Source organism: Erinaceus europaeus, chromosome 19 (genome assembly GCF_950295315.1).
Source record: "Erinaceus europaeus chromosome 19, mEriEur2.1, whole genome shotgun sequence".
NCBI lineage: Eukaryota > Metazoa > Chordata > Mammalia > Eulipotyphla > Erinaceidae > Erinaceus > Erinaceus europaeus.
The window spans coordinates 5782939-5803897 of NC_080180.1; positions in this window are offsets into that span (position 1 = coordinate 5782939).

The following is a 20959-nucleotide window of genomic DNA, read 5'->3' on the forward strand; positions in this document are numbered from 1 at the left end:
ATGTAGTTGGCCAAAGGCATATTTCACAGAGCCAAACTTCTGCCTCCCAGGCATGGCTGGACCAGATCACTTCTACATGTACACACTAGCCACAAACCAGTTGTTTGGTCTTGGAAGAGGAATGCTAAATAACAAGTCTGCCACACAATAAAGAAGTATTTGTTTTGGCACTCTCTGTATCCCTCCTCCACTCTCCACTCAAATGCATGCTACATTTTAATAGAATTTGCCCAAGACACTGGACTCAAAGAAATTCAGTGAAGCATTTTTAAAATAGACTTTGATCTAAATTTCCCAAATGAAATCTTCCCCAAATACAGCTAGCTCTAATTTAGTATTAAAATGCCACATATTGTTTCCTTAATAAAAATAGTGCTAACACTATTGTAGGAAAAGGTCAAAGAGATAAGACTCAATGATCCCTGTCATACTTATGCTGGATGAGGGCATTTTTCTTTTTCTTCTTTATTCTTTCGGTGTTGACATTAGCCTTTGAAAAGGCCTTAAGATCTTGTAAGTTATATATCTTGATTAGAATTTATTAGGATGGAAGTCCGGTAGTGCAGTGGGTTAAGCACACGTGGCGCAAAGCGCAAGGAGTGGCATAAGGGTCCTGGTTCTAGCTCCCACCTCCCCACCTACAGGGGAGTCACTTCACAAGTGGTGAAGCAGGTCTGCAGGTGTCTATGTTTCTCTCCCCCTCTCTGTCTTCCCCTTCTCTCTCCATTTCTCTCTGTCCTATATAACAACAACAACATCAGTAACAACAATAATAACTACAACAATGAAAAACAACAAGGGCAACCAAAGGGAAAGTAAATAAATATTAAAAAAAAAAAAAAAAAGAATTTGGGTAGTGCAGCAGGTTAAGTGCAGGTGGCGCAAAGTGCAAGGACCAGCGTAAGGATCCCGGTTCAAGCCCCGGGCTCCCCACCTGCATGGGAGTCGCTTCACAGGCGGTGAAGCAGGTCTGCAGGTGTCTGTCTTTCTCTCCCTATCTCTGTCTTCCCCTCCTCTCTCCATTTCTCTCTGTCCTACCCAAAAATTATGACAAATAACAGTAATGATAACTACAACAATATAACAACAAGGGCAACAGAAGGGAATAAATAAATAAATATTTTTAAAAGAATTTATTAGGATATCTATAGAAGTCAGAATTCATCTCTAACCCTTCATACTCTTCTAGGGAAAACATTCCTAAGTTTAGGCTCCAGATGGTTAGTATCATGGTGGAAAATCCATGAATGAATAATAGCAGTCCTAGAAATTAACTGATAAGTCTACCTAGAGAGTTTGTATGTTCAAGAAAATTAATTTGTTCTCTGCTTCTCCTCCATTTCCTCTTCACTGAATTCCTATTGTCGTACAAGTGACTATCAATGTTCATCTTTGAATCATTTTTAAGAGTTCATAGAAAGTCAGCATATCGCCTAACAGAAACAAACATATCTCTCACCATTTTTGCACTGCTGACACACAGGAGGGAAGAAATAAGTTCACCGCATATGTAGTAGATGAGGTTTCCTAGTTGTAATAATGTTTTTCAAAAAAATTTAAAGGTCTATTTTCTGCTGTCTATCTCAACTCTAGATCCTCTATCTCAGTTTAACAACAGAAATTCAAATTTAGGGAGTCAGGCGGTAGCGCAGCGGGTTAAGCACAGGTGGTGCAAAACGCAAGGACGGGCATAAGGATCCCGGTTTGAGCCCCCGCTTCCCCACCTGCCAGAGAGTCACTTCACAGGCGGTGAGCAGGTCTGCAGGTGTCTATTTTTCTCTCCCCCTCTCTGTCTTCCCCTCCTCTCTCCATTTCTCTCTGTCCCATCCAACAATGACATCAATAACAACAACAATAAAACAACAAGGGCAAAAAAAGGGAATAAATAAATATTTTTTAAAAAGAAAATCAAATTTAGTCTGATATATATATATATATAATCTCACTTAAAACAACTGTTTTTAAAAAATATAAAATGAACTATAACACATTATTATTATTTTACTGATTTTCACATTCACGTCACTCTCTACTCAGCATGAATAATAAACATTGGGATGCAGTCATGTCCACTGAGCAAGATAGGGGAAAAGAGAGTCTGTTCCCACTTTGGGATGATTTTATTCTTTTTAAAATTTTTTTTATTATTTATTTTCCCTTTTGTTGCCCTTGTTTTTTATTGTTGTTGTTATTGACATTGTATTTATTGGATAGGACAGAGAGAAATGGAGAAAGGAGGAGAGAAAGAGCGACACCTTCAGACCTGCTTCACCACCTGTGAAGCAACTCCCCTGCAGGTGAGGAGCCAGGGGCTCAAAATGAGATCCTTACCCTCATCCTTGCGCTTTATACCACATGCTACCGCCCAACCCCCAATTTTATTCTTATCTTCTTAGGTACGTGGGCACCTGACATCTGATGCAGATACAATCAGGTAGTAGTGACTCACAGCCATGCAGCCAGATCCTGGGGAGCTTTGAGGAATGAATAAATTCATGGAGAACACGGCCACTTCCAGTCAGTGCTCTCCTCTGTAGACTTCATCCAGACAACTGTTTGAATCATGTCATCACCTAATATGCTTGCTTTATACTATGGTTCCAGAGCAAACTCACAGATCTTTACCAACATGTGAAGATCTTATACGGCCCAGACTCTTATTAGCTTGTACTACCCACCTTCTTTATGATGTATTCCCCAACTTTATGGGGACCTAGTTCTAGTCTCATTCCTGCCATTCACAGGATAACTGGTTTGTGTGTGAGCATAAGTTTAAAAAAAATGTCAACTTCGGCGGGGGGGGGGGGTTGGGATGGGACACAGTCTTTTGGTGCTGGTAACAGTGTTTATGTATACTATTACTTTGTAGTCATATAAATGACTATTTAATTAGTATGAGAGGGGAAAATTGATTGAATGTTTCAAACTTTTTAATTCACAGACCATAGGTTGAGTCTTTGATATACTGACTCTCTTAAAAACTTAGACCAGGGAGAACAGAAGCAACCGGTGGCACAGCTATATACAAATACTGTAAAAGGACATAAATTATGGTTATATTGTGTATGATACAGCAAATCCTAACAAAGGAATTTTTCAAAGTGAAAATTTTTCAAAAGAACCCTATTGTCAAATAATATGATTATAGCAATAACTATCTATTGCCTTCTTAAACCCTAAGACAGCAGAAACCTCTATAGAGCCTATACTTCCCTCAGTCCTGGAACCTCCAGGGTGGGGCTCACTTTCCTGCACACTTCTCTCAATTCATACCAAATAATATTGCATCCGCCTACCTCAACCTAATCAACACAACAAATACTACCTCAACATGCTTCACTTCAGTCTGTGTCCGGAGACGTCAGGCATGGAATGTCAACCCTTCACCCTCATTATACATCAAGTAGACTTCCTAGCTTCATCCAACATAAAGACCCCAAATCTCACCTGCTATATTCTTACCTTTTGGTTCTGTTTATTAAACAATTTGTTCCACCTTTTATCTTATTGTTTTTCAGCCACCAAGTTGCAGGTGCTACCATGACACTATCCTGACTTCCCTGGGCAGATGGCCTCACCAAAATGTCCTGGAACTTCACCTTCCCAGAGCCTACCCCACTAGGGAAAGCCAGAAACAGCCTGGGAGTATGGATCAACCTGCCAACGTCTATGTCCAGTGGAGAAGCAATTACAGAAACTAGACCTTCCACCTTCTGCATCCTATAAAGATCTTTGGTCCATACTCCCAGAGGGATAACAAATAGGGAAGTTTTCAAAAGAGGGCGTGGGATACGAAACTCTGGTGATGGGATTTATATGGAATTGTACCTCTCTTATCCAATGGTTTTGTCAATCACTAGTTAAAAAAAAAAACTCAACCTAAAACTACCTTTTAAAACTACATTTATAACTCATGCAAACTAAGATAAGTGAAATTCTGGAGGCAAACTCATTTTTCTATTTATTAACACAAACACCAAAAAAGAATCCAAAGCTTTTAACTTAAGAGAAACTCTTTTAAAAATAATTCACTTTCTGTATTAGCTATCAAAAAGGGAGCAAAAGCTAACTTAACCAATGTTTATGATTGTATAAAATGTTTTAATTTGGGGCTGGGTTATGCAAAATGGCATAATGGTTACGCAAAAGACGTTCATGCCTGAGGCACCAAAGGTACCAAGTTCAAACCCTAGCACCACCCAAAAACAGAGCTGAGAAGTGCTCTTGTATCTATCATCTATCTATCTTTATCTCTGTATCTCTCTCATGTTAAAATAAAATAAATAAAATGTTTAAAAATAAAATGTTCTAATTTTACATCTAATTATAAATTACAACCTAGAGAATTTCTTGAATAAGTCATTGAAAATTCAGTGAGGTGATAATTTCACAAACAGACTTGAAATAAATCATTGATGTGCTGATTCAATGAAGGGATTTTGCTTTGTTATGAATTCCCAACCCTCAAGTTTGCAGACCGAGTTTTCCCTCTAATTGTATAGTGGTATTCATGATTCATTCCAAGCAAGACTATAGGCTCTAGAAGATGTTTCACTCATCTTCATGTGCCCCAGAAACAATATAAACTTCTTTATGTAGACATTAAAGGATTCCAGTGTATGGATAAATATAAGCAAATACTTGATGAATTGAATACATAATTAATTAAACTTCATAAAATTCCTAAAGAATAAAAGAAGTCTGCATCAGGATAGTTCTACATGTAGGTCATATTCTGTTTCAGTCAACATTTCATTTCTGAGGACACACACACACATCTTTCACATTTGTGGAATTGGAATAGGATAAAAGAGTCGATGAACATATTTTAAAAGAAAATATCATAATCACACAGATGCAAAAATCCCTGTCCATGACTAGAAGTTGATTAGACCATACCAATGAGCTATTTGGCAGGAAACAATCATAATAAACAACAACAATAATAAATAGAAGTCCTTTCAATGAAACAGAGAACTGTAAACATACAGCAATACACAGTTTATGGATCTTCCAGAAAGTTTGTGAAATAAAGTGAAAAACTCTTTTACATAGAGAAAGGTGCAAAGTTAAGAAACAAAATTCTCCATAGTGGTCATTAAAATAACTACTAGGTTTGGGGTAAACTAAGAGATAGCTCAGCAGTAGGGCATGAATCCCTTGCCATGTCCAAGTCCCCAGGTTTGAACCCTGATACCACATTAGAGTACCATTGCAGCAGGGGAAGCTCTACAGATAATGGGATAAAAATGTGAGACCTCTCTTTCTTCTCTGTCTCGCTCTCAAGATCTCAGGGGTGTGTGTGTGTGTGTGTGTGTGTGTGTGTGTGTGTGTGTGTGTGTGTATGAGAGATCAGCGGGATTACATATGTATGGCACTCCAGTGCCACCAAAGTAAACAGATAAAACCTACTAATTTTCAGCTTTTCCTGAAGCACTGTTTCCCAATGACTTATTTCAGATAAGACATTGGGGTGGGGGAACAGTAAAAAAAATAGGATTCCTTGGATAATTCCTTCAGAAACACTGGATTAAATAAAAAATAAGTGAGTTACTTAGTATGGATCTTCCCAAAGTCTTAAATATGTTAATAAATTAGGATCTCCTAGGAGAGAGATTTATAGTGTGTGCATTTCTAAAACTAATTTTTCTAATAAATACTTTTGTTCAGAAAGGTAAGAATCCATTTGTGAAAGGACAAGATATCATTTGTGTAACCTAGACATTGAGAATAGTGCCTCAACCCCACAACAGAGAATTTGCTTTAATATTTTAAAGTCCATCCAAATACATCTATCAGAAAGTTGGGCCAACACTATTATTAATGAAATGTTTCCAAATACCTGTATTTTCTTAGATGATGAATCTAATTTTTTAGCTCAGTTACATAGTATAAGCCACTTCTTCCAAGAATAGAAAGTGAGGAAAGGCATATATGCAAATCTTGGCTTCCTAAAATGTAAGATTATAATATTTTCTACCTCCTGACATTTAGTCATTCACTCCATAAGTATACACTGAGCATCAACTAGGCACCAGGCATTGTTCCAGTACTAGTAAACAGCTGTGGGCAGGAAGGAACCAGGGAAGAAACAGACAATTCAGAAGAACACAGACAGTTTCATAAAGAGACTGAGGGTGAAAACTGGAATGACTGTTCAGTTTGAATGAATGAGAAAAACCTCACCGAGGTCATACAACTCATCTAAATGAGCAGAAGCACTGAAATGCATTAACAAGTAAAGATCTGAGAAAAATGCTCCAGGTGATGAAACAAACACAAAAACCCTATGACAGTAACAGGTCTCATCTTTTTCAAAGAAGATCTGTTTTTAGAGTAAATCTGTTTTTAGAGTTAAAATATGTATCAGTGGCTCTTTGCCTTTCTGACATAACATGGATTTGATATAGATATCAGTCAAGGGAAGTAATGCTAATAATAATACCAAAATCTCAGTGGCTTAGTGAAACAGTAGTGGATTTCTCACTGATAACACACTGCTTTGAGTTCTCAGTTCTCCCCCCGAGGCACCTCAATGAGTCTCTTTGCTCACAGTGCCTAGTAATTACCTAGATCTAGTGGGGGCATCAAAATATAATCTTGTCGAAGGCCTGGAAGGAAACAGAACAGTAGAGTGAATACCAGTGAACACAACTGCCTCTGAAGAGGGTGTTTCAACACCTGAGTCAAGGTTTGAAGAAAAACTTTACCACTACATGAGAAGAATAGAATTATTATTCAATAGAAGAATTAGTGTGGCAGACATTATGAGAGAATCAAACATCCATCACTCAGAATAGACAGAGACTATCCTGCCTAGCTTCCCTCTTTTCTCCCATTCAAAGAAGTTTACTGTGGCCATGGAGGTGGCACAATTATCAAGTGCAGGACTTTCAAGTTTGGTGCCCAGCATCTCTCTTTCATTAATAAATGAACAAATATAATGTGCAGTGACTACATGAAGCCCTTCTTGTCTCAAGAACATTTTTTTTACTATCTCCATTCTGAAGGTCTGATTGCAGTTATACCCTCCTCAATACCCTTGGACTGATGTGCCAAGTTGACAGAGAAATGGAAAGTGAGAGAGGAAACACTTTTGTAGACTTTTCACTACAAGGTGATTGTGAAACAGCAAATGAAGAGATCCAGCCATTTCTGCCTTAGGAAGGAGGTAAGACAGTGTTTAGAAACCTGAAAGTTTTGAGACAGTGGCACACTATACCAGTTAAGTGACTTCATCTCCCTCAGTCTCAACGTCCTTTCCCATGAAATAGATGTCAGGACTAAGGTTAGCGTTAAAAGAGAAAATAACACACTCAGGGAATACCCCCCAACTCTTCACCTGCACTATTCCAGTCTTTAGGTCCATGATTGTTCAACAATTTGTTTGGCTTTGTATGTTAACTCTCTTTTCAGCCACCAGGTTCAGGATGCCAGCAAGATGCTGACCAGACTCCCCTGGACAGACGACCCCATCAATGTGTCCTGGAGCTCCGCTTCCTCAGAGCCCCGCCCTACTAGATCGACCAGTCAACGCCCATGTTCAGCGGGGAAGCAATTACAGAAGCCAGACCTTCCACTCTCCGCAACCCACAAAGACCCTGGATCCACACTCCCAGAGAGAAAGAGAATGGGAAGGCTATCAGGGGAGGGGATGGGATACGGAGATCGGGTTATGGGAATTGCGCGGAATTGTACCCCTCTTATTCTATGGTTTTGTGAATGTCTCCTTTCTTAAATAAAAAAAAAAAATTAAAAAAAAGAAAATAACACATTGGCTAGCAAGCATACACTACTATGCACAGAACCCAGGACTGAACCAGACACCACATGGGTGTTCGTCCCAGCACCAAGGTACGCATTTGTACGTATGGTAACTCTCCCTCTCTTTATGTCTGTCTCTGGCCCTATCTGAAACAAAAAAGAAATAAAAGGTCAGCCTGGGAACTATGAAATTATTCATAGTCGAAGCCTTGATTGAGGGACTAGGTGATGGTGCACATGGCTGAGTGAATACATTACAGTGTTCTAGGATCCAGGTTCAAGCCTCTAGTTGCCACCTGTAGGGGACAAGCTTCAGAAGTGATGAAGCTGTACTGCAGGTCTCTCTCTCTCTCTCCCTACCTTCTCCTCCACTGTCAATTTCTCTGTCTCTACCCAAAATAAGTAAATATTTTTTTTAAAAAGCCTCAGTTGAGCAGAAAACAGAGGGGGAAATGTATATGAAACACTTATCTGAATGCCTATTTCTCTATAAATGGCAAAAATATCTGTCAAAGAGTACTATCTATAATCAATAATACATACAACCTGTTGGCAAGGAAAACCAAAAAGACTACTTTATTAAAAAAAAAAGAGAACAGTAGGAACAGATAGAAACAGGCTGGGAGTATGGATCAGCCTGCCAACGCCCATCTCCAGTGGAGAAGCAATTACAGAAGCCAGACCTTCCACCTTCTGCACCAAAGAATTTTGGTCCATACTCCTATAGAACTCCAATTCCATCAGAACCCAGAGAGAAAAGAGGGGAACAAAAAAAAGAGGACACTCAGAAGTAGTAGGTGTGACTTAGAAAGGAAGAAAAGGCAGGATCATAGAAAAAAAATGGGCACATATACATATATATATATATATATATATATATGTACAGAGAATGTGTGTGTGAGAGAGAGAGACACACACACAGAGAGAGAGAGAGAGAGAGAGAGAGAATTACAGAAATAATAAACCCATATCTGTGGTCTTAGGAGAACAAATACAATTTCCAATGGAAGGAATGGGGACAGAGAACTCTGATAGTGAGAAAGGTGTGGAATTATGACCCTGTTATCTTATAATATAATTTTGTAAATCAATATTAAATCACTAATAAAAATGAAATAAAGGAGAAAGGAAAACAAAAAAAGATTTTATATTAAAGGAAAAAGAGAAAAACTAAAAAGAAAAACAGAAAACCACTAGCCAGCGGGAGAAAGGGAGATTTGTATTAAAATCTTTCTTCCCCTTCCCTCCTTCTCTAAAGGACACATAGTTTTGCTCCTCTACACCTGGCGTTTTCTTCTCAGTAAACACCAATAGACATTCAGGACTCCAGATGGATATTGACCAATTTCTTCTCCCTGTGCTTGACTACAATCAGTATTTTAATCCACAATTTCTTCCTCTAGAAATGTTAGATTAAAGTTCTTTTCCCTTCCCTACTAATAGATGCAGGCCAGAAACTTTTATTTTAATGCTAATAAACAATAATACACTGATATCTTAACAACAGTAGATGCTAAGTAGACTTTTACTATTTTTTTCTTTTTTGCCTCTAGGGTTATGGCTGGGGCTTGGTGCCTGTACTATGAATGCACACTTCCTAGAGGACGTTTTTTTTCTCTTTTGTTGCCCTTGTTGTTTATTGTTGGTGTTATTATTATTGTTATCGCTGTTGTTGTAGGACGGAGAAAAATCGAAAGGAGGGGAAGACAAAGATGGGGAGAGAAGGACAGACACCTGTGAACCTGCCTCACAGCCCGTGAAGCAACCCCCCTGCAGGTGGGGACCCAGGGGGCTCGAACTGGGATCCTTTTGCTGGTCCTTGCACTTTGTGCCATGTGCGCTTAACCTGCTGCACTACCGCCTGGCCCTGCTAAGCAGACTTTTTTAGCAGTAATTATTTTATCTCTGTGTGCTCGTTTACATCATGGCAAATGAAGGATGTATGTACACATCCATCAAATATGATGCCAGGGGTTAGCTGAGACCACCAATGATCACTATCCAAAAAAACAAAGAAAAAAAGAATGAGGGTGTCAGGCGGTGGCACACCAGGTTAAGCGCCCATAGTACAAAGCACAAGGATCCCACTTCAAGCCCGATTCCCCACCTGCAGGGGGATTGCTTCACAAGCACTGAAACAGGTCTGCAGGTGTCTTCTCTTTCTGTCCCCCTCTCTATCTCCCCCTGCTTTGTCAATTTTTCCCTGTCCTAGCCAATAAAATGCCCATAGAAGCAGTGGATTTGTAGTGCTGGCACCAAGCCCCAGTGTTAACCCTGGACGGGAGGAGGGGAGAGGGAGAGGGAGAAGGAGGGAGGGAGGGAGAAGGAGAGAGGGAGAGAGAAGGAGGGAGGGAGGGAGGGAGAAGGAGGGAGGGAGGGAGGGAAAGGAAGAAGAGGAAGAGAGAGAAAATGAGTTACTAGCATGATGGATTGAGCACATGACTGAGAAACCACAGGATGAGAGCAAAGTGAAGGCTTTGCCTGGAATGCAGCAAGCAAGCAGGAAGGAGGGGAGAGTGAGAGCCAGGCTGTCCTGGAGGAGAGTAGAGATCTGTGCACTTTTCATCCTGGCTACACTGCTGAAAAGGAACGTCTCTTTGCCAGGGCTGCCCACTGCCAGAATTTCCAACTACAGTGCAGTACCTCCAGGACCCACAGCTGTGGCTAGAGCATACCCACAAGAGTAGGCAGACAGGAGCAGACCTGGCAAAAAAAAAAAAAAAAAGTGGCTATAGAGGAAACTGAGGTGTGGGGAGAAAAAACTAGATGTATTCTTATGTCTTTGCTTAGAGAATGGGGAGAAAACTGTGTTCTCAACATCTCTATTAAAATTCAAGCTTCAATTTAAAGAGATACATAGGGAATTTGATGAATTACAATGAATAAGTAAATATTATAGATGTATATAATTGAAGCGCAGTACCATGTAAACACCTGTGATGTTGACCTGATCTACTGAGTTCCCAACTAACAACTGAATTGATCAAAATGCTAGTAAAACAGGTTGCCTCCAAAACTAGAGTCACTATTGTGCCAGTACTTAAAAATCTCATGCTGCCAAATTTATTTCAACAGTTATTCACTAATTTTGACCCTCCACACCTGAGAAATGTGCACATAGTCATGGTTCAGGAGACATCCTTCACCAAGAGCTCTACAGCCCACAGGATGTTCCCTCTGGAGTTTCTGGAGTGTGCTCTTTCGGTCACTCTTCCAGTTCATAACCCTGCAACTGCAGGTGTTTATTTATGCCCCAATGAAGGATAGCACATGAAGCTGTTCTTAGCTACTAAAAACTACCCACTTAGGTAACTAGAAAACCAAGGATGGATCCCTGAAGAAATGTGAATGGAGAGGATAGTTACAGTTGGGTGAGGAAGAGAACCCAGAATCCACAGGATGGTAATAACACCTGGGAAAGAGAAAGAGCATAAAAACATTGCAAAGAACTTTACAAGGGCAAATTGTTCTTCTGTAACTTTGTACCAGACAAACCTGTAGAAGACAGATGGGATCCACACAGCCTGAGAAAAAGCTGAGTTCAGAGCAAGAACAAGCTTACACAACACCGGAGAGATGTGGCCTCACATGGAGTCTGAGAATGCTCTAATCCATTGGGGAGGTCAGTATTTTTATTCAGTAATCTCAGAAGTGATGGGTCCTGGTCTATAAACAAGCTGAATTCTCCCAAGTATTATAAGCTTTTGTTATCTTTAGCAGAATGTTTCTGGGATGGTGAACAGTTTGGTGAGTCCAGATCTTTTTAGAATCTTTCTGCAAGTCTGATTAAATTCATCTGCCTCTGATTAATTTACAATTAACCTGCCAAGTACTGCCTCAGAAGAATAGCAGAGTCCAAGCATCTCTGAGCTGATGCATCATGTTGCTAAAACTAGATCTTAAAAGAGTGTGTGAAGTCCAACAAGAGTTCAAAGCCGGGTGATATCACTGGGGGCTGGAGGCATTATGAGGTTCAATGAAGGAACGAGAATGTGGGCCAGCCTAAAAGGAAGCAAGAATTTCTATTTCTTTGTAGCCATTTCTAGTGCTTAATAATGTCTAACGCATGATAAATATGTAGTAACTATGTGTTGATTGAAAAGAGAGCCAATAAGGACTAAAAAACTCAATAAATCATCAACAGAACATTTCTGATTAGTATACTCCCAAGATTTCAGGGCCCCAAGTGACCCCAGTGTAAAAGGTACCTTCCTAAACAACTAACAGAACAGTCTCTTGGGAATAAATGAATGTTTGTTTTACCATAGCATCGCTCTGCTCTGGCTTATGGTGGTGCTGGGGATAGGCACCTTAGAGTCTCTGGCATGAACCACTTTGCAGAACCATTATGCTGTCTCCCCAAGCCCCTGCTCATCACTTCTTACAGAGAAGTTTATCCAAATCAATCATTTGCATATGAAGTCAAAATCATTTCTTTTTTCTAATCCAGTGGGAAGGAGAGATAATAACTGTTCATTTGATCAAGTCCATTTGATTTATTATTGAGCTACCACTTACCTTTTTTCACCACAGCTCTACTCAACTCTGGTTTGTGGTGGTGCTGGAACTTGAACCTGGAATCTTTGGTGCCTCAGGCATGAAAACCTTTTTTGCATAACCACTATGCTACCTCTTCCCAAGCCTCATTTCTTATGTTCTGATTTCTTTTCTTTTCTTTTCTTTATACAGATACAGAGAGGAGAGACCTCAGTACTGAAACTCCCTTCCATGTAGTGAAGACTGGGCTCAATCCTGGGTTGTACGCATGATAACAAAGCACACTATCTGAGAGCTATTTTGCCAGTCCTCCTCCTAGTTTCAATTTAACCTACTTAAGGGAGCAGGAAGTGGCAAATAGTTTCATTATTTCTGGCCTAAAATATTAGTAAAAGGGTGGACTTCAGAGCAAAACACAAGTCAAGCAGCAGGGTTGGCACTGTTTGAACACCTACTGACTCACATCTTAGCAAGTAACTTGCTACTTCACAGACTCAACCTTTGGTTTTGTAGAAACAGATGTTTCCTGAAGACTCAACATTCAATGGTTCTCTTTTCTTCCTCCTGAACATTGCCAGCTATGCCCTCTTAAATGTGCTCAGTGGTTTGACTAAAGATGATTCTATTTCCCAGCCTCCTGGGATGACTTCTTTGCTTTGGTCTTTCCAATAGATGTTAACATGTGCCTATTCTGTTTTCTGTTCCTTCCTTAGGCTAGTGGAGTCATTCTTGCTTATCAGATATGTTGTACTCCTACATTGTGACTATATCTACGGACAGATGAGTTCCAAATCTTATCTTCACCTAGATCGTATTACTAAGCCCTAAATACTTCTTGGACATAAACACCTAAAAGTGCCATCCACAGGCATATGTCCAACTTGGAGTCCTTAACATTCCTCTTCTCCCACTTCTTACCCAGTCTTTCCAGTTTTTGAGAATATGAAGAATCATCCACCCATCAACCACACCTATAAACACACTCCCCCCCCATTTCATGTTCTGAAGACATGACCAAATTCTGTTGACTCTGAAAGGTTAATTGCCTTAAAGTCACCCACTTTTATCTCTAAAACCACAACTGCTTAACCCCGTCTCTCCCTGACTACTTCAGTGAATACAAGTGACCTCTTTCATGTCTTTCTAGTCCCTCTCCAATCCATTCTCCACACTGCATTCAATGTGATCTCTGTAAAATTTATAAAATCCAAATATGATCAAGTCAATAATATGCATGGATATTAATATAGATATATTTCATTCAACTTGAAACACCTCTCTGGTGGCTCCTTACTCAGAAGATAAATGCGAGAATCCTGTCCATAGTCTTTGAGTCCCGTATGGTTGTCTTCCATCTCCTCTTGTATCTTACACCACTGTCTTTCCCTTACATTCCATTTATACTGGTCTCCTTTTTTTTTCAACTAAGCCTATTTGGTATCCCTGCTTCTATCTCTCTCCCTTCACCCTCAGTCACCCAAAGCTTTAGCAATCCCTCACTTGATCTGTTACAGAAATACCTGCTGGTTTCATATTTCTAGATGCATAGAATTCCTATTCAGCCTACCTACTTTGAGGAGAATGAAGTTTCTAAAATACAAAGCTAAGTATGGTTCTCTCCAATGCACATCCCTTGACTATTACTGAAAGTGGTGTTAAATCACACACACACACATACACACACACACACACACACACACACACACACTATCTACTCAGCTAGGTGTCATCACTATATTCTGAGAATTCTTATGTGTTGATAGGATATGTTCTCTCTTCCAAATGGGTTTTCAGTCTTACAAAGAAGAAAGGAATGTAAACAAATCAAGTATTTAGAGTATTGTTAGAAAGTCTGGCAGGCAGGAGTAGAGTTACAAAAATGAGACAAAAGATACAATAGAGAAAGATACAATTCATGAAGCAAGACTAAATGGTGAATGGAGATTTCCCAAACCAGCAGTTCCCTGTCTGAGTGACAGGGCACGAGGTCTGTAGGTATACTAAGTAGTCAAATTCTTTAGTGGTGAAGCCAGTGAGCTAGTTTACCTAGGAGGACATCTACCTAGCTATGTGTAAGATCCATATTAAAACCCTAAAATCCATATTAAAACACATACACACACACAGGAACTAGAAGATATGATACAGGAAATCCATGGGTTACAGAAATTTTGCTTTTATACCATCACTGGAAGGGAGGCAAATCTGAAAACAGCCTGATTATTACCTGCAGGCTACATATCCTGGATGGTTGCTAGATTAATTTACTTCAATTATCGCTGTGGCATATAGAGATTGATTTTAAGTGTTGTGGTTTCTATCCCTTGCCTGCCCTAGAGGTGAGTTTCCAAACTACAACTAAGCAAAGTGCTGCCACTTCAAATGATGAAAACTCCATACAGCAAAATACGGCTGCTCTATGAAATTGGGTCCAATAGGTGGTTAAACTTCATGCTTATAGGACTTTTTCAGTCTGCTTGGTGCTCCCAAAATCAGATGGTTCTCATCAGCATGAAGAGATTCCAGAAGGTGAAGATTTTATAAATATCAACATTTTCAGCTCAAGTTATGATCAAAATAAATATAACCTCATATATTTTTAGTGCAAAGAATGTCCTTGATGTGTATTTTTTAAGAAAAAGGAATCATTGAGGCTGCCAGAACAATTTTCTTTTTAATTTCTGAGACTAGGTTAAAAACACAATGTGCACAGTCAGTAGTCCTTCCTTACCTGGAAAGTGCTCTCCAGGGGAGCCAAGGAACTTCAGAAAGCCAGTAACCAGTTAGTTCCAAGCACAATCCATGCAAGAAAGGGTGTCTCCCAAGTGTAATCAAATAACCTAAACTATGCTATTCTGTCCTGATTTATTCTTGTCAAAACTGAGAACTATCTCAAATTAAGGAAGCAAAATTAATACACACACACACACACACACACACACACACACACTTGTAATTTGAAAGATGCCCACTCAGCCCCATCTTGTTAGAAGACTCTTAATGGCCAAGGAAGGGTTCTCACATACTTTTGCACTGATAAGGACTCTAGGCCTAAACTGGGTGGTATGGTTAATGGAGGTTGCACCATAGAACCCACCTATAGTCATGTTTCTTCTCGTTGCCATGCTAAAAACTATGCCCTCAGTGAGGTTTCTTTCCTGTTTTTGTGCATGGGCTTTATAGTCACTTAACATTCTTTTACTGAGCATAATCACCTTCCCCCTCATAAATATGTATAATTTCCCACTAGAAATCTCCTAAATATGAATAGACTGTTAGGTCAACTTAACTTTACTTGGCATAAAACCAAAGCCCTACTTCCTCTTTGAAAGTCTGTTCTACACTCTATGCTTAGACATTCTCCCCAACTTATACATTATTCTAGCAAGTAGTGCCTCCTTATTCAACTACTCTTGTGATTCTTTTTAATAATATAAACAGTATGCCCAATCTCCATTATTTCCATCAGAATTACCTTGTGACTATCAATTTCTGGCTACTGATCTAACAGCCAAAGTGCTTTCTTTGTGGTAGCAATTGCCTTGCATCAGACTCTGATGAGTAAATACTGCGACATCATCAGCCTATATAATGTCCCTCTCTCAGCATTGTTGGGAGTGATAAGAGAAAATAACTCCAGGAGTTCATGGACCTACATGTTTTAGTGCTAAATGTCAGCATGAATAGAAGCCAAAGTCCTCCTTTCTTCTAGTTGAAGCAGTAAGAGAAAAAAAAAGTGAGAGGAAATCAGGGAGGTGTCTAGCCATCGAGAGAGCACACTTTGCACACATGAAGTCCTGAATCAAACTGCAAGTGACTCTTTCAAAAGCTCGGGAGAAATGTTGGAGGGTGAGACAGTACTGAGACATCCTCTGAGTATGGAGAATAAGAAATTCCCCCAAGGGATTGGTAGCTTTTTACTGTGTCACCTTACACAAACTGACAAATTGGACTACATTTCTCAAAACTTCCTTCCCTGCAGGATGCCAGGTGAATAGTGGCCAGAGACAGTTTCAAAAGTTTAGTAAGATGCAGGTGATGTAGCAGTCTTTATACTCTGAAGGTAAAAGACTAAAGACTGTAAGGCACAGTTAAAATTAGCAGCTGCTGTCATTATTCTGACAACTTCCCTTGCTGTTGTGGGACACTGCATACCAGCAATCATTCAACTTCCTGCCTTAGAGCTTTCTCATAGTCAACACAAATTGTCCCTGAAAAGTCAACTTTAGCCTCACAAAGTCCACTTAAATTTGCTTCTCTCTCACTTCATATACTGCATGTGATTTTTCTTTCTGACAGCCAGTCCTATAGTTCAGTAACTTTAGACCCACATCATATCTGCCAGAGATAATAATCTCCATATAAACTCTTTCCCAGAATCCACAATTGTGTAAAGTCTAATCTCTGTCACAAAACCCTTACTTTTACATTATTTGTGGTGGCTCTGTTTCTTGTATCAAGCCTGATAGACTCTAGTTCTTTCTCACCTTACTTTTCACACTGACTTTCCTCAGAAGATGGGAGAAAGTTTCCCACCCAAATGCACATGCTATCTAATATCATGGATGGAACGGACTACCACCTTGGGCACGTGACTCAGGAACAGTCAACACCCATCATCCCCAGTAGTTGGAAATACTCATGAGGGAAAGGCATTATCTTCCATCTGAGTCACCCTGGATGCTCACGTCCAAAGGAAGTGTTTCTCAATGTGAGAAAGCATCATATTCTCCAAATTTCCAGAATTGCTAAATTCCAGATCACTAGTGTAAAAGGAGGAACTGGAGATTTTTCTGCTTGCAAATGCTCACCTTAGCATCCCAGTCCACATCAGCAGTGACCCACTGAGAAACAGATGCTCCTTAGATGAGGTAGAGTTAAAGCATTTGTTACACTGCCCAGACAACAAGAACCACAGGCTCTAACACTCTTTCATGAGGTCGATGTGTATTAATTCTAATATGACCTCCAAAGCCTAGGAGGATGGGGATATTTGGGTTCTGTCCTATAGAAGTTTTTATTTATCTGTTTGTTCGTTCGTTTAATTTCATGAGAGAGACGAGAGAGGACTGCTCAGCTCTGGCTTATGGTAGTGTTCAAGACTGAAGCCTGGACTTCAGAGCCTCAGAAATGAGTCTTTTGTATAACCATCATGCTATCTCCCCAGCCTGCCTATAGATTAAGGTGCCTGAGAAGAGAGTTATCCCAAAAGCCCATCTAAAGTACAGAGCAAAAGTCCAAACTGACCTTGCCTTACATGCTATTTATATTTGTCAGATAATTAGCTTTTAAATGTACTGATTTTCTCTCTTTAGTAGTTCATTTATTATCTGTTCAATAGAGACTGAGAAAAACTGAGACGAATGGGGGAGAGAAAGAGGAAAAGAGAGACATCTGCAGTACTATTTACCACTCAAGAAGCTTCCTCCCTACCGGTGATGACTAAGGGCTTGAACCTGGTTCCTTGGACATGGTAACTTGTGTGTTCAAGTGACTGCATCGCCGCCTGGCCTGAAATTAATTATTTTATTTTTAAAATTCTCATTGATTGATTGGATAGAAACAGAGAAATTGAGATGGAGAGGATATAGAGAGGGAAAGAAACAGTGATTGCTATAGCCCTGTACAGGAACTTCCTCCCTACAAGTGAGGACCAGGGGCTTGAAGCTAGGTCCCTGTACATGATAACAGGTATGTGCTCTACTGCATGCGCCACTGCCCAACCCCTAAAATAAACTAATTTTTCAAATCTGTTCAATGTATTGATACTTACTATACGGTGAATGTTTAACCCATTATTTAAAGAATTGAGTCAACTAGCAAAGAGACCTCTGCACCCCCCCCCCATCTTCTTTTTCAGGACAGACTTGGTTTCACCAATGTCTACTGCTCAGTGTTTCTCACTAAAATAATAACTGTTAAACTGTTCTGTTTGTGAGAGAAAACCACACTAGGGAAAACATACTTGAATGTCATCTGTGCTGTTAGTAGATATCAGACTTTCACAGTGTGGCAGCTTCAACTGTTGTGCTGGGTCGCCTCAAAATGCATGCACTTAGAAGCTCCACTCTCCCTCAGCTGCACAACCAAGGGCACTGCCCAGATGTTCTTGAAAGACTTATCCAGCTCAACACTCATTTCAGCATTTCCAGTGGTTCCTTCCAGCGCCATAAATTGATCCAAACCCTCTTGGAACATTTTTTAACTACTGAAAATGATATGATATGAAAGGCATTATTTAAAACACTTGATTTCCAAGCAAAGAAAGGAGCATAAAATCACATCTTTTGATTCAGACAACAGAGGAATGCTTGAAATGCATTAGTCTGAAGCTCATAGCACATAAGCAGACGGGAGCTTCCCCAAAACTTTCAGACACAATAGATAAGTAATTGTCTCTCATAGGCAATAGTCTTGTGACTGACCAATTGTTTTAACCAAAAATTTCCCCACAACACAACTGAAATTTCTAATTTTGTACCCACTGATCAATCTGTTCTTCTCCCCCAAGTGGCACTTGATTGCCCCCTACTTCAAGCAAATACCACAGCAAACATGCAGCTCAGACTACAGCAGGTGCTTCATTCTCCAGTGAGGCCCACACATTGCCCTCATCATGGGCATCTTCTTCTTAATCTCTACTCCCTTCTTTAATCTTCTAGTGAGCTCATGAATTCCCTCAAGTAAAGTTAGCTGGTAACAAGACCTTCACAGGAAAAACAGGAAGGGAGGGAGAGAAGGAAGGAGGAAGGAAGGAAGGAAGGAAGGAAGGAAGGAAGAAAAGGGAAAGGAAGGAAGAAAGAAGCACACAGACTCATTTTTTTTTTTCAGACTCATTTTTATATACCACCTGAACACGAGCAAATAAATTGTAGAGCTCTAACTAGATAGCCAAAGGGAAACTGAACTTTTTTTTTTAATTATTTATTTATTTATTCACCCAATCTGGTCCCCTACGCCTACACTGAACTTCTCTGTTCCAGACTCTTGGAAACAGAGTTGGCAGTCAGCTGAGGTAAAGAACAAACACCTCATCACAGACCCCTGCAAGCGTCCACCCGGCTTTGACCTAGCACATTATGATTGGGCCCTCCTCAATCGCTATCGAACAGGCCATGGCCGGTGCGCAGCTATGCTCCATCGCTGGGGAGCCAGAGACGACCCGAACTGCCCCTGCGGCTCCAGACAGACTATGACCCACATAGTCAACGACTGCCACCTCTCCAGATTCAAAGGAGGTCTCGAAACTTTACATCAGGCTCAATCTGACGCTGTTGACTGGCTACGGAAGAAGGGCAAACGCTAGAAGGAGGAGGAGGAGAGAAAGAACCAGCCATCACTCTGGTACATGTGCTGCCAGGGATCGAACTCAGGACCCCATGCTTGAGAGTCTAGTGCCTTAGCCACTGCACCACCTCCCGGACCACGAAACTGAACTTCTATGGACAATAAATTCTGGAAAATGACTAGGAACTATCTAAAGGAAACTCATGGTCGATAGAGTTATTTAGTGATCTTTCTATACAGGCTCTCAGGTACACACTCACCTAGGACTTTCTTTGTCTTGGATAGTAAAGACTGTTCTCTTCTCCCCACAGTGGGAGAGAGAGGAACCTTCACAAGATAAATATAAGCCTTTTGGAGGGGAGCCTAGATGACAAATAAGATAGAGGGAGAGAAGAGAGCTCCTCCTGAATCTGCTTTAACTCAACTACATTAGCTCAAAATAATTATTAAGTCAAAGTGGCCCTGTTTGCAGTGACATTTTTTTTCCTTTATTGGGGGGAGTAACGGTTTAAAGTTGACAGTAAAATACAGTAGTCTGTACATGTGTAACACCTCTCAGTTTTCCACACAACAATTCAACCCCCTTTAGGTCTTCCTCTGCCATCATGTTCCAGGACCCAAACACTCCCCCACACTGTAGTCTTTTACTTTGGTGCAATATGCCAACTCCAGCTAAAGTTCTGCTTAGTGTTTTCCCTTCTGTTCTTATTTTTCAACTTCTGTCTGTGGGTGGGATCATCTCATATTCATCCTTCTCTTTCTCACTTTTATCACTTAACATGATTCCTTCACGTTCCATCCAAGATGGGGTGAAGAAAGTGAATTTGTGGGGCCATGTGGTAGTGTACCTGGTTGAGTGCACCTGTTATAATGTGCAAGGACATGGGTTCAAGCCCTCAGCCCCCACCTGCAGGAGGAAAGCTTCACAAGTATTGAAGCAGTGATGTGGGGGTCTCTCTGTCTCTCTCCCTCTCTACCACCCCCTTCCCTCTTGATTTCTGACTGTCTCTATTCAATAAAAAACAATAAAGATTTTTTTAAAAAGAAAGTGAATTGACCATTTTTAATACCTGAATAATATTCCATTGTGTATATATACAACCTATTCAGCCACTCATCTGTTGGACACTTGGGTTGCTTCCAAGGTTTGGATATTAAAAATTATCTGCTATGAACATAGGTATACGCAAATATTTTTGGATGAGTGTGTTTGGATTCCTTAGGAGAATATGTTTGGGTTCCCCAAGAGAGGAATTGCAGGGCCATAAGGAAGGTCCATTTCTAGCCTTCTGAGAGTTTTCCAGACTGTTCCCCACAGGGGGTGGACCAATTTACATTCCCATCAGCAGTATAGGAAGTCCTTTTGTCCCCACAACCTCTCCAGCATTTGTTGCTGCTACATTTTCTGATG